Source organism: Schistocerca americana, chromosome 5, assembly GCF_021461395.2.
Source record: "Schistocerca americana isolate TAMUIC-IGC-003095 chromosome 5, iqSchAmer2.1, whole genome shotgun sequence".
Classification (NCBI taxonomy): Eukaryota; Metazoa; Arthropoda; class Insecta; order Orthoptera; family Acrididae; genus Schistocerca; species Schistocerca americana.
In genome coordinates this window covers 345,365,257-345,378,109 of record NC_060123.1, presented here as the reverse complement: position 1 = coordinate 345,378,109, position 12,853 = coordinate 345,365,257, and positions in this window count along the sequence as shown.

Sequence of the window (12,853 nt, the reverse complement as noted above, 5' to 3'; positions counted from 1 at the left end):
GCGAGGCCGTGTAATAGGGCTGCGGGAAGCTGGATGTCCTTCTGCGATACTGCAGAAGTCTTGGCAGAAATGTAGCCACTGTGCATGATTGCTGGCAGCGGTGGTCAGTTGAATGTACGGTCGTAATAAAACCGTGCTAGGACGGCATCGTGGCACCATCGAGAGGAAAGACCATCGTGTCCAGTGTATGGCTGTCGTGCATTGTACTGCATCAGCAGCAGGAAACTGAGCAGCAGTCGGGACCATTTTTGTTACAAATCGGGTTACTTCAAGGAGAGCTTCGAGGCAGACGCTCTGTAGCCTGCCTTGCACTGACCCAAAACCACCGCCATTTGCGACTTCAGTGATGTCAAGCGAGAACTCATTGGAAGGCAGGATTGAAGCCTTATGTTTTCTGATGAAATCTGATGGTGCCTCAGTGACAGTGATGGTTGTATGTTAGTAAAAGGACTCTTAGTAAAAGACGCCAGGTGAGGCCCTGCAACCAACTTGCCTGTGTGCCGGGCACACTGGAGCTACACCTCGATATATGGTGTAGGGTGCATTTCGTACGACAGCAGGAGTACTCTCGTGGTTATCCCACGGACTCTGACTACAAATCTGTACGTCAACCAGGTGATTCGGTCAGTTGTGCTGCCTTTCATAAATAGCATTCCAGGGTGTGCTTTCCAACGATCGCACACGTACAGCTATGTAACACAATATGTTCTGCAGAGTGTCGACATGTTGCCTAGGCCTGCTCGATCACCAAATCTGATTGCAATTGAGCACATAGGGAACCTCCTCGGACGACAAATGCTGTCTGGCCAATTCCACAAGGCATGGAACTCCATCCCACGAACTGACATCCGGCTCTTGAGCAACACAGTGCATGAACGTTTGAAGTTTAGTGTAACAGCATTTTACATTTGCAATTGCTTATCTCGTGTTTACATTAATCTGTGGTCTTTGCAATGTTAACACTTAAATATGGTACTTACATTTCATTGCTCTTCGTTAATAATTTTTTAAGACACAAAGGGTTTACAGACATTGGCTACAAGCGGGCATTAAGATCCGAGAGAACAGCACAACATGTATACAACAATTTTTTGGTGTTGTGATTTTTTCCGTCAGTGTAGAAACTCAGATCTTCCCTCTTTATGTTACATTTACACTACTGCGTTTATTTCCATTATAATGCACATTCTTGTACCGTTATATGTCTTACAACTAAGAGAAATCTCCGGAAAGTTTTCAATGGAGCGCAGTGTTTGTTGCTATTTACTGTTTATTTTTGGGCACTGGGTATCAGTCAAAATTTGAGTGCTTAGAGTGTGAATGTGCATCTACACTACTGGACATTAAAACTGCCACACCACGAAGATGAAGTGCTACAGACACGAAATTTAACCGACAGGAAGAAGATGCTGTGATATGCAAATGATTAGCTTTTCATAGCATTCACACAGGCATCGTATTCGCATGGCTGTAACGGATCGTGCAGCCACGTCTCGATCGCTGAGTCAACAGATGGGGACGTTTACAAGACAACAAACATTTGCACGACAGTTCGACGACGTTAGCAGCAGCGTGGACTATCACCTTGGAGAACACGGCTGCGGTTATCCTTGACGCTGCATCACAGACAGGAGCGCTTGCGATGGTGTACTCAACGACGAACCTGGGTCACGAATGGCCAAACGTCATTTTTTCGGATGAATCCAGGTTCTGTTTACAGCATCATGATGGTCTCATCCGTGTTTGGCGACATCACGGTGAACGGACATTAGAAGCGCGTCATACTGGCGTACACCCGGCGTGATGGTATGGGGTGCCATTGGTTACACGTCTCGGTCACCTCTTGTTCGCATTGAGGGCACTTTGAACAGAGGACGCTACATTTCAGATGTGTTACGACCCGTTGCTGTGCCCTTCATTCAATCCCTGCGAAACCCTACATTTCAGCAGGATAATGCGCAACCGCATGTTGCAGGTCCTGTACGGGCCTTTCTGGACACAGAAAATGTTAGACTGCTGCCCTGGCCAGCACATTCTCCAGATCTCTCACCAATTGAAAACGTCTGGTCAATGGTGGCCGAGCAACTAGCTCGTCACAATACGCCAGTCACTACTCTTGATGAAGTGGTATCGTGTTGAAGCTGCATGGGCAGCTGTACCTGTACACGCCATCGAAGCTCTGTTTGACTCAATGCCCAGGCGTATCAAGGCCGTTATTATGGCCAGAATTGTTGTTCTGGGAACTGATTTATCAGTATCTATGCACCCAAATTGCGTGAAAATGTAATCACATGTCGGTTGTAGTATAATATATTTGTCCACTGAATACCCGTTTATCATCTGCATTTCTTCTTGGTGTAGCAATTTTAATGGCCAGTAGTGAACAATGATGTAAGATGCAAATATCCCTATGTACAGAATCACCACAAACGTAACTGCCATCTTGACTGTCTGTTGTACTAAAGTGGTTAAAAATTAATGGGTGCTCTATCCACTCTTTATGTCTGCAATTCATATTCACTTAAAGTGCGGATGAAAATACAGCGTTATAGAATTGTGTACTGATCTGTAACGACGCAGTGCGCCGTACTCCAGTGCACGCGGTCGCAGCGGCCCGCCTACCCAGCTGGTACGTTGGCTGGACAGTGAGGTGCGGCGCAGCCCAGCCTGCGGCCCAACATTGATCTATTATTCCCGGGGGTCGGCCTGTATGGCCGGCGTAAGCCCGCGACCTGCTGATGAGCGCCTGTATGGCGCCGCTATTAGCAAACTGATTAAAGCGTGACGTCACGCCGGGCCGAGAGCGGTTAATGAAATAGCCGGTCGGGGCGCCGGCGGTAGACTTCGTTAGAAGGAGGCTTAGCAGCCAAGTGGGGTCCTAGCGGCTAGCTGGGCCGGCGGCCACTTGTTTACACATTCCTGCGTCAGCTACGGGGCTGTTCCGGAGCCGCCTACGCGCTAGGAACTGCGTACGGTTCAAGAGCACTTCCCTTGCACATTATCGTGCTTGACAAACCCTTCTGTGGGCGCTTGATTACGTCATTGCTTCGGATTCACAAGCAAAACCTACAAGCCTGAAATCCCATTACATCGTCCGTAGAGAAAGCACTGAGCTACGACGCTAGCTGGAAAGTCAGGATCAGATTACTATCCTGCTTAAGTGCCCGACTCAGATACGGAAAAGAATCGTACCTAATGAAAGCCACAGTCCTATCTCGTAGCGGTTATCTCATTTAAAGTATAAGGCACGTGGTAATAAACTGATTTTACTAAATGTTTTTCTAGATAGTTAAATGTTGATCAGCTGAAGTTACTGAAGGATGCTTCCACAAGAAATAAATGTAGTTTCACGGATGTATCGTTTTGAGAAAAATCGTTTAGGGACGAAACTTTACGAATAGCCATCGCTCCATTATGCATGACGTACTTAAGGAGTAAAGCACTGCAGGGTTTTCATACATTATCTTTACAATTTTAGCCATTTATGACTTTGAAACTACACCAGAGAATATCAATGGTTTTCAAAGCGTACAAGATAATACATGAAGATCTGACGAAAAATATGGACGCCACGAGAGTAAACTCAGATCCATGGAGATGTAGTCCGATACCCGAATACAACCAAACATTCCAACACAATGTGGATGTGAAACCTTCATCCTCATCAGTTGTAAGGATAATGCATACGTATTTTACTGAAGCCAGGCGTTTGCAAGGAGTTCGACATAATCAGTGCATTCGTCGGCCAGAGAGTTGAAATAGCCACAACTAATGGTGTATAAAGTCGCATAAGAGGTTGTGGCTTTTGCTTACATGGGTCAACTTCTTCAGCCACTAAACCCGCCGAAATTAAAATCGATGCGTAGAGTTTGCAGTCGATGAGGTGATGTAGCATACCAAATTTTACATCCCGCCCGTATTACCGTGCGTGTTAAACAGACGCTTCAGGGAGAAGGAAATGCCCTGGCCCCGGGTCGAATCGGCTCATCCCGTTCACGACGAGAATGGGTGTGGTTGCCACCCTGGATGCAGATTTTAGGCCATTTCCCACATCCCATTACGTCAATATCGAGCTGATACCCACATCCCGTCTCAGTTACAACATTCACAAAATTTAAAAAACTTCCTCTCACTTTCATACGACTAACACTACATGCAGTTGGGTTACACATATTCCATCCCGGGGGTAACGGAGTGGAGACGGGAAGGGCATCCAGCCGCCACCTCAAATAACCACTTCTATCCGTCAGTGACCATGCTGACCGCACGCCGATACGGGACAAAGACGCAAGAAAAAGGAGAAGACTTCAGGTGAATTAGAGTTGTTTTTAAGTAATGCCTTTAATGTATTGGGGTTAAGGTAGTCAATGAAACTACATAATGGTGTCAGCAAGAACAGAGTAGTAGCACGTAGGACACTTTGTTCACAACGTACTCTGATCGCGACAGTCACGGGAAACCTACCACCCGACGATCTGTCCGTACAAGAACATGACGATACATCCGTCTGCGCCGGCAGTGTTTCATTGATGTACGATGCTAAAGAAAAAAGGAAATCTGTTGCTTTGTATCGACTAAATGTTTCGAGACTATAAATCGGTTTAGTCTACGTTCACCTGCAGAACTTTAAAGTAAGTTTTAACTGCGAAGTTGGTAAGGGTACGTTTAGGAATGTAATACAAGTGTTGGAACCTTAATAGTGGCAACTATTTATTTACAGCTCGTACAAAATAGATACGTGTTTGAAAGTTTTACTGAACTTCAAAGTAGTCACCAGCATTATGTATAACCATTTGCCACCGATGTGGAAGTCGTAGGACACTCTTAGCAGTGCTAGTTGTGTTGACAGTTCGAGCGGCGCGGTCAATTGCCCGACAAATTTGTAGCAGTTCTGAAGCGAATGACGTGAAGTGTTTCCTTCAGTTCAGAAATCGAGTTGAGCTCACGAGGGTTAAATTCAGGGGAGCTGATCGTAGGTTGCGTTCCAAATTCGAACAGCACAGAGACGGAAGTGATGATACTTTCTGCAGGACCTGACCATCATTTTGCAGGACAATGCTCAGGCAGGTACAGTGCAAGCTGTTACTGATTTATTTGACTGATGGGGCTGCTAAGTGCTATACCACCTACTGCACTCCCCTGACTTAAGCCCTCGTGAATTCAACTCGATTTCTTAACTGAAGGAAACACTTCACGTCTTTCGCGTCAGAACTGCTACAAATTTGTCGGGCAATAGACCGCGCCGCTTCAACTGTCAACACAACTAGCACTGCTGAGAGTATCGTGCGACTTCCACATCGTTGGCAAAGGGTTATACACAACGCTGGTGACTGCTTCGAACGTCAGTAAAACTTTCAAACACGTATCTATTTTGTACGAGCTGTAAATAAATAGTTGCCACTATTAAAGTTTCAACCCTCGTACATTAGACTACTGCTGAAAATCTTTATATACTGTGTGTGGTTAATTGTAAAGAACGTAATAAAGCCGATTTTCACAACTTTTGCTGTATGTGACGAGTGAAATATTTGTTGGAAGCTTTAAAACATATCAGAGAAAAGATCGGAAGAAAACAATTATCGGAAGAATTAACTTTAAATAAACTAACGTGAACAGTGAAATAGTGTTGCTGTGATCACATTACTTTCATCCAAATACAGTAAGTGAATACTTCATGTTATACATTCTTTTCTATTCTTACGAACACCTGGCCAAGTCTGTAAGTGATAATAATATTTTATGCGCGAAAATTAAGCAGTAACAGGTTGGCTCCAGTATGTGAGCTACCGAATATCTTTGGAGCAGTTAATTAGGACAACCGTTCGTTTCCGTACCTGCAACAAAGTCAATATGACGAAAAGAAAAAAAATTAGCTTTAGCATCACTTTCATTTTACAGGAGCTTAGAAGAATCTGGAATGACTGGTGAAGTGAATTTGTGACAAATACAGCTATGGACCACTTTTAAACAGTGACCACTGTGAACTTGCGTTATTAACACGATGACGAGGATATGCAACCTCTTCCACTTCATATTCCCGCGTATTTGCTAATTCACTGCAGTGGAAACTGATGGCAGGCTAGAACATAACACAACACTAACCAAGACTGATGCAAAAAGTCACTTTCTGGAAAAGATTCCAAGTATCCAGAAAACTGATCCGTCATATGGTTCATAAATTTTGATCGGAGTTTCTGCAAGTTAGACATGAAATGGAAGGAGGCAAACGCAGGGTTAAAGTTCCATGAGGACTTAGTAGAACTGTACGCCGACTTTCTGAAAAGTAATGCCTTCGAATTTTTTATGCGAAAACTCGTAATACTTTTTAAATAATAAAACTTTCTACATGCTTATTCTTCATGTCATGGAAAAGTTAATATGGCCGCCGAGTAAGTGACGCCAGAAACTATTTCCAGAAAGTTAAGTGATTTAGACAGGAATATAATTTAGTTTAACGCCGACAACAAATTAAATACGTGCATTAGTGTACCGTTTAGTCTTGCCGGTAAAGATTTGACTTTTCTTTGCGTATTTTTTCAGAAAACACGAAAAGATCGTAACTTCGCGAAGTTGCGCTTAGGCTTAAATTTTGTAAACGTGTTTGTTTCTTGCTTCACGGTAATTTAACTAGTTTCTCGGTAACAAATAAGTAAACTACCGTAAATAGCGTATAACTTCATTGTTTTAATACAGATTTCAGAAAAACAGTGGAACTTTATATCAGAAACTTGCCTATATACATTTGTTTATAGGCCTAATTCTCTTAAAGTTTTTGGAGAATCAAACTTAAAGTATCTCGTTTAATTGTCCTTTTTTCCATTCCATCGAGTGAAATATATAATAAATAGCGTATACCTTCATTGATTTAATACAGATCTCAGAAAAACAGCGGAATTTTAAATCTGAAACTTGCTTACATACATTTGTGAATAGGCTTAATTCTTTTAACGGCTGTTTTGATTTTCGGTAATTTAATTGATTTATTCTAGCTAAAGTATTATTTTTGCCATGAGTGAGAAGTGCCTGACTTGCCGTAGAATTGTTAGTTCCGGGGTTTGGTGTGATGGTTGCAGTAGTTTTTTTCACTGGGGGGACTGCAGTGGCGTGGGTGTCGGGAAAGTGGATCAGGCTCATCAGTGGTTATGTAGGATTTGCAGCAGAGATAGGAAGATAGTGGAACAGGAGGGGAAAATTGTTGCCCTTCAGGCTGAGCTAGATCAGGCTAGGGAAGATCTGGACAGGTTAAGGAGGGAGAAGGACAAAGAGAGGTGGGAAGTGGCAACAGGTAACAGAAAGAACGGGCCTAGAACTAAGTCTGACAGTTTTGTGGTGAATGTCAAAAATAAGTTTGACCTGTTGCTTCAGTTAGAAACTGATGAGCCTCAAGCAGAGGTAGGTGTAGACAGGACACAACAAACTTTCAATAGGAAATTGAAAAAGAATGTAGGAAAGTCATCGAAAAGGAAGAAAGTTTTGTTGTTAGGCAGTTCTCATGCCAGAGGTGTAGGCCAACTTCTGCAGGAGGAATTAGGACCAGAATACCAGGTCACAAATTTTTTCAAACCAAGTGCTAGACTGGATCAGGTGACAGAGGATTTAGGCTCACTCTGTAAAGGATTTACCACGGAAGACACCATGGTTATTGTGTGAGGGCCAGGGAACAGCATCGACATAGATCCTGGGTACACTATAGAGTGTGACCTGGTAAAGATTGCGTCGGCATCGAGACACACCAATGTTGAATTTGTATCTGTCCTGAGACGCCATGACCGGCCTCATTTGAACTCTTCTGTTGAGAGAGTTAATTTGGAGTTGGAACGGCTGCTTGGGTCGCATGCGGGGGCTCATATTGGTGTGGCTCCTGTTGATTCTCGCAGTAGGTGGGACTATACCAGGCACGGCCTACACCTCAACAGGAAAGGGAAGGGGAAAGTGGCTGGGGTAATAGCAGGAAATTTAAAGGGGGAGGCACTGCCATGAATGGTAAAATACCAGTGGTTACAGGTGTTGGAGCAGTACCTTTTTAGGACAGGTAATACAGAAAGATGTCAATTTCTACGAGAGATCATGATTTAAACAAATATTCAGTTTAGGAAAGAAATTAAACAGCACAATTCTGGCACAGTGGATCACCAATCACAGCTGTCAATTATAAATTTTCACCAATCACCAGAAATTTTATCTCCACCAAGTTGTATTTCAGTCCTAGGTAATTGCATTGATGAATTAAAGTCACCCAACCCAGTTGACATAATCTGCCTCTCTGAATACCATGTGAACACTGGTATAGGAACTAGGCCTAAGCACAATGAGAAACTCAGACAGGAGAGTACTGCAAATTTTATAATTAGGAAAGGTTCTCATAAAAGTATAATTAAAAATAATGTAAGTATATTTCATCAAAATATTGGGAGTTTAAAGAATAAAATAGATGAGGTTCTGGTTTGTTTAGAAGATTTAGAAGCTGAGGATGAAATAGATATACTATGCCTGTCTGAGCATCACATTGTTACTGATATGGATAAGGTAAATGTAAGTCGATATAAGCTCTCTGCACATGTAACGAGAGAAAATATGGAGAAAGGAGTAGTTGCCATATATGTCAAAAGTTATCATTGTGCAAAAAGTATAGAAACAAGAAAGTTTTGTGTAGAGAAACATATAGAAGCATGTGCCTGTGAGCTTAAATTAAATAAAGGCACATTTATAATTGCAACTGTATATAGGTCCCCATCAGGAAATTTTCATCTATTTCTGAAAAATTTGGACTCCTTGTTGTGCTATCTGTCAGACAGAGGGAAGCAAATTATTATTTGTGGGGACTTCAATGTAGATTCTCCGAAAGAGGGTAATAGGAAAAATGAACTTGAAGTATTACTCGGTTCTTTCAATTTGACACCCGTTATTGATTTTCCTACTCGGGTGGTAAAGGATAGCAGCTCACTGATAGATAACTCTTTAAAGACCAAGATAAGTTTAACCAGATAAATGCTCAGCCTGTTGAGAATGGTCTTTCTGATCATGGTGCACAGCTAGTTACAATATATGACATAGCTCCATTCAGCAATACTAAACAGTCCTCCAAAGTAGTACATTCAGTCAACGATTTAACAACTGCAAATTTCAGGGAAAGCCTAAAGCAGTTAGACTGGGATGAGGTGTACCGTGAACCTGATGCCAATTTAAAATATAATTTATTTCATGACATTTTTGTAAATGCATTTGAAAACTGCTTCCCCAAGAAAATAGTTAAATATACTCGTAAGAAACCTTGTAACAAACCATGGCTTACAAAGGGTATAAAAATATCTTGTAACCGGAAAAGGGAAATGTATCTGACAGCAAGAAAGAGTAGTGACCCAGAAACTATCAAACATTATAAAAACTACTGTGTCATATTAAGAAAAGGTATTAAAAAATCGAGAAGTATGTGTATCATGTCTGAAATCAGCAACTCTGATAATAAAATTAAAACAACTTGGAATATTATTAAAAGAGAAACAGGTCAACCAAGAGCACAGGAAGACAGTATTACCATCAAATTGAATGAAAACTTTACGAACAAAAAGTCAGAAGTTGAAAATGTTTTTAATAATCATTTTCTAAATTTTGTGGATATAGTAGGATCCAGGTGTTCATTAGAAGATGCTAGGCTGTTAATGGAAGAGGCCATACCTATGCAATTTGATACAATTGAAATCTCACCCACTTCTCCCTCTGAAATTAAGAAAATAATAAACTTGCTTAAAAGCAAAAACTCACATGGAATTGATGGTATTTCCAGCAAAATACTAAAAGCTTGTTCTCAACAGATAAGTAAGATTCTCAGCCACCTGTGTAATAGCTCTCTGGAACAGGGCATTTTCCCTGATAGACTGAAATATACTATTGTTATACCTTTGCATAAAAAGGGGGATAGATCTGATGTCAACAATTACCGTCCAATCTCCCTTCTAACAGCTTTATCCAAAATTTTTGAGAAAGTAATGTATTCAAGAGTAGCTTCACGTATCTGTAAAAATGAAGTACCAACAAAATGTCAGTTTGGTTTCCAGAAAGGTTTTTCAACAGAAAATGCCATATATGGTTTCACCAATCAAATTTTGAATGATCTGAATAACCGAACACCACCCATTGGTATTTTTTGTGATCTCTCAAAGGCTTTTGATTGTGTAAATAATGAAATTCTGCTAGACAAGCTCAAGTATTGTGGCATGAGTGGGACAGTGCACAAATGGTTTAATTCGTACCTAACTGGAAGAGTGCAGAAAGTTGAAATAAGCAGTTCTCATAATATGCAAAGATCAGCACATTCCTCAAACTGGGGAACTATCAAGAATGGGGTTCCACAAGGGTCAGTCTTGGGTCCTTTGTTGTTCTTAATATATATTAATGACTTGCCATTCTATATTCATGAAGAGGCAAAGTTAGTTCTCTTTGCTGATGATAAAAGTTTAGTAATCACACCTGACAAACAAGAATTAACTGATGAAATTGTCAATACCATCTTTCAGAAAATTACTAAGTGGTTCCTTGTAAACGGACTCTCACTGAATTTTGATAAGACACAGTACGTACAGTTCTGTACAGTGAATGGTATGACGCCATTAATAAATATAGACCTTAATCAGAATCATATAGCTAAAGTAGAATATTCAAAATTTTTAGGTGTGTCCATTGATGAGAGATTAAATTGGAAGAAACACATTGATGATTTGCTGAAACGTTTGAGTTCAGCTACTTATGCAATAAGGGTCATTGCAAATTTTGGTGATAAACATCTTAGTAAATTAGCTTACTACGCCTATTTTCACTCATTGCTTTCATATGGCATCATATTTTGGGGTAATTCATCACTGAGGAATAAAGTATTTATTGCACAAAAGCGTGTAATCAGAATAATAGCTGGAGTCCACCCAAGATCATCCTGCAGACATTTATTTAAGGATCGAGGGATATTCACAGTAGCTTCTCAGTATATATGCTCTCTCATGAAATTTGTTATTAACAACCAAACCCAATTCAAAAGTAATAGCAGTGTGCATAACTACAATACTAGGAGAAAGGATGATCTTCACTATTCAAGATTAAATCTAACTTTGGCACAGAAAGGGGTGAATCATACTGCCACTAAAGTCTTTGGTCACTTACCAAATAGTATCAAAAGTCTGACAGATAACCAACAAGTATTTAAGAAGAAATTAAAAGAATTTCTGAATGAAAACTCCTTCTACTCCATAGAGGAATTTTTAGATATAAATTAAGAAAAAATTATTAAAAAAATAAAAAACCACAAAAAATAAAAAAAAGTTGTTATATTAACTTAAGTATATTGTTAAATTAACTTAATTATGTCATGTATTGGAAAATTTGACTCGTTCCACATCATTACGAAATATTGTATTCATGATCCATGGAACTACTATTAATCTAATCTACATATTCAGTTCTCCACATAGTCACCTGGCGACGAATACATTTTTCAAAGTGAAATCTTTGAAGGTGTTCTTTAATTTTTAGGAACAGATGAAAATCGGATGGGCCCACGTCGGGACTGTTTGGGCAGAGAACCCAAGGCGCCGCAACGATCTGTGTGATCTGGGATTGTCATGCGGAACGAGAGGAACCTCCATGAGTGGATGAACTCTTCGAATTTTAGACTAGATAACATAACGCTGTTCTTCACGCTCTGGCAAAAGTAGTTACGTTACACACCGCCATTTATATGCTACAGTTCGGAGCGTCAGAAGGCTGCAAATATGTAGACATGAAGAATAAAGATGTAGAATGTTAGTGACGTTTGTTTTATTGGATTCAGGTGTGGAGAGATATGTGGTCAGCACACCACTCTCTCGGCCATTGTCAGTTTTCCTGACTGCAGCAGTTACTTCCCAATCACGTAGTTCTTCAATTTGCCGCACAAGGGCTGAGTGCATCCGTCTTGCCAGTAGCGCTCGGTAGACCCGGAAGGTGACCCATCCAAGTGCTGGCCGAACCCAACAGCTCTTAATTTCGGTGATCTGTCGGGAACCGGTGTTACCAATGCGGCAAAGCTGTCGACTACAAGAGTCTGCTGCATCACAGTTGGAACAACTACGAAATGTCGTCATTTCCCGTTAGTATCTCGATGAAAACTTAAAGGTTAGTTGGATTGGACAATATCATCTGATACCATGGAGCCAAAGACAGCCTGACCGCACACCGCTAGACTTACTGTTGGGTTCTGTAAGGAATCTGGTGTACTGAACCAAGGCCGCGGTGGAGCTGTTAAAGCATTCATGGCGAAATATTGAATACCAACTGGACGTTGTCAATGCCACTACAGATGTATACATTGATATGCATGCATGAGGTAAGAAAATTTCATGCGTTACACAATCACACTTTGAAAACTGTGGAATTATGGATCTTCGGTTCGCGGAACCAGTTTTGATGGAGGGGGCATTACCGGACAGAGCGGCGGTTCAGCAGTGCGTATCAGCACTGGTACGCCGGTAAGCTGAGTGATCGGTGGGCTAGGGTCCACGGAGTCATGGGTGAGGTGTTTGAAACAGATTCATGGTAACCACAGTGAACGAAATACAAGACGGCACTTACATTTTCAGGGAACCCATGTTACAGACCTTACAAGCGTCACTCGTGACACTACAAAACCAAAATCACAATAAGGATCACGATAATGATACTAGCTCGTTGCAACTGCAGCCACGATTCTATGACAAACATTAAGAAAGCTAGACGTGTTGGTGATGAGAATTACAGAACTTAATACCAACTCAAACGTTAGAACTTCCGCCTTCGTAGCTGAGTGGTCAACGCGGCTGACTCGCATGAGGGGGACCCGGATTCAATT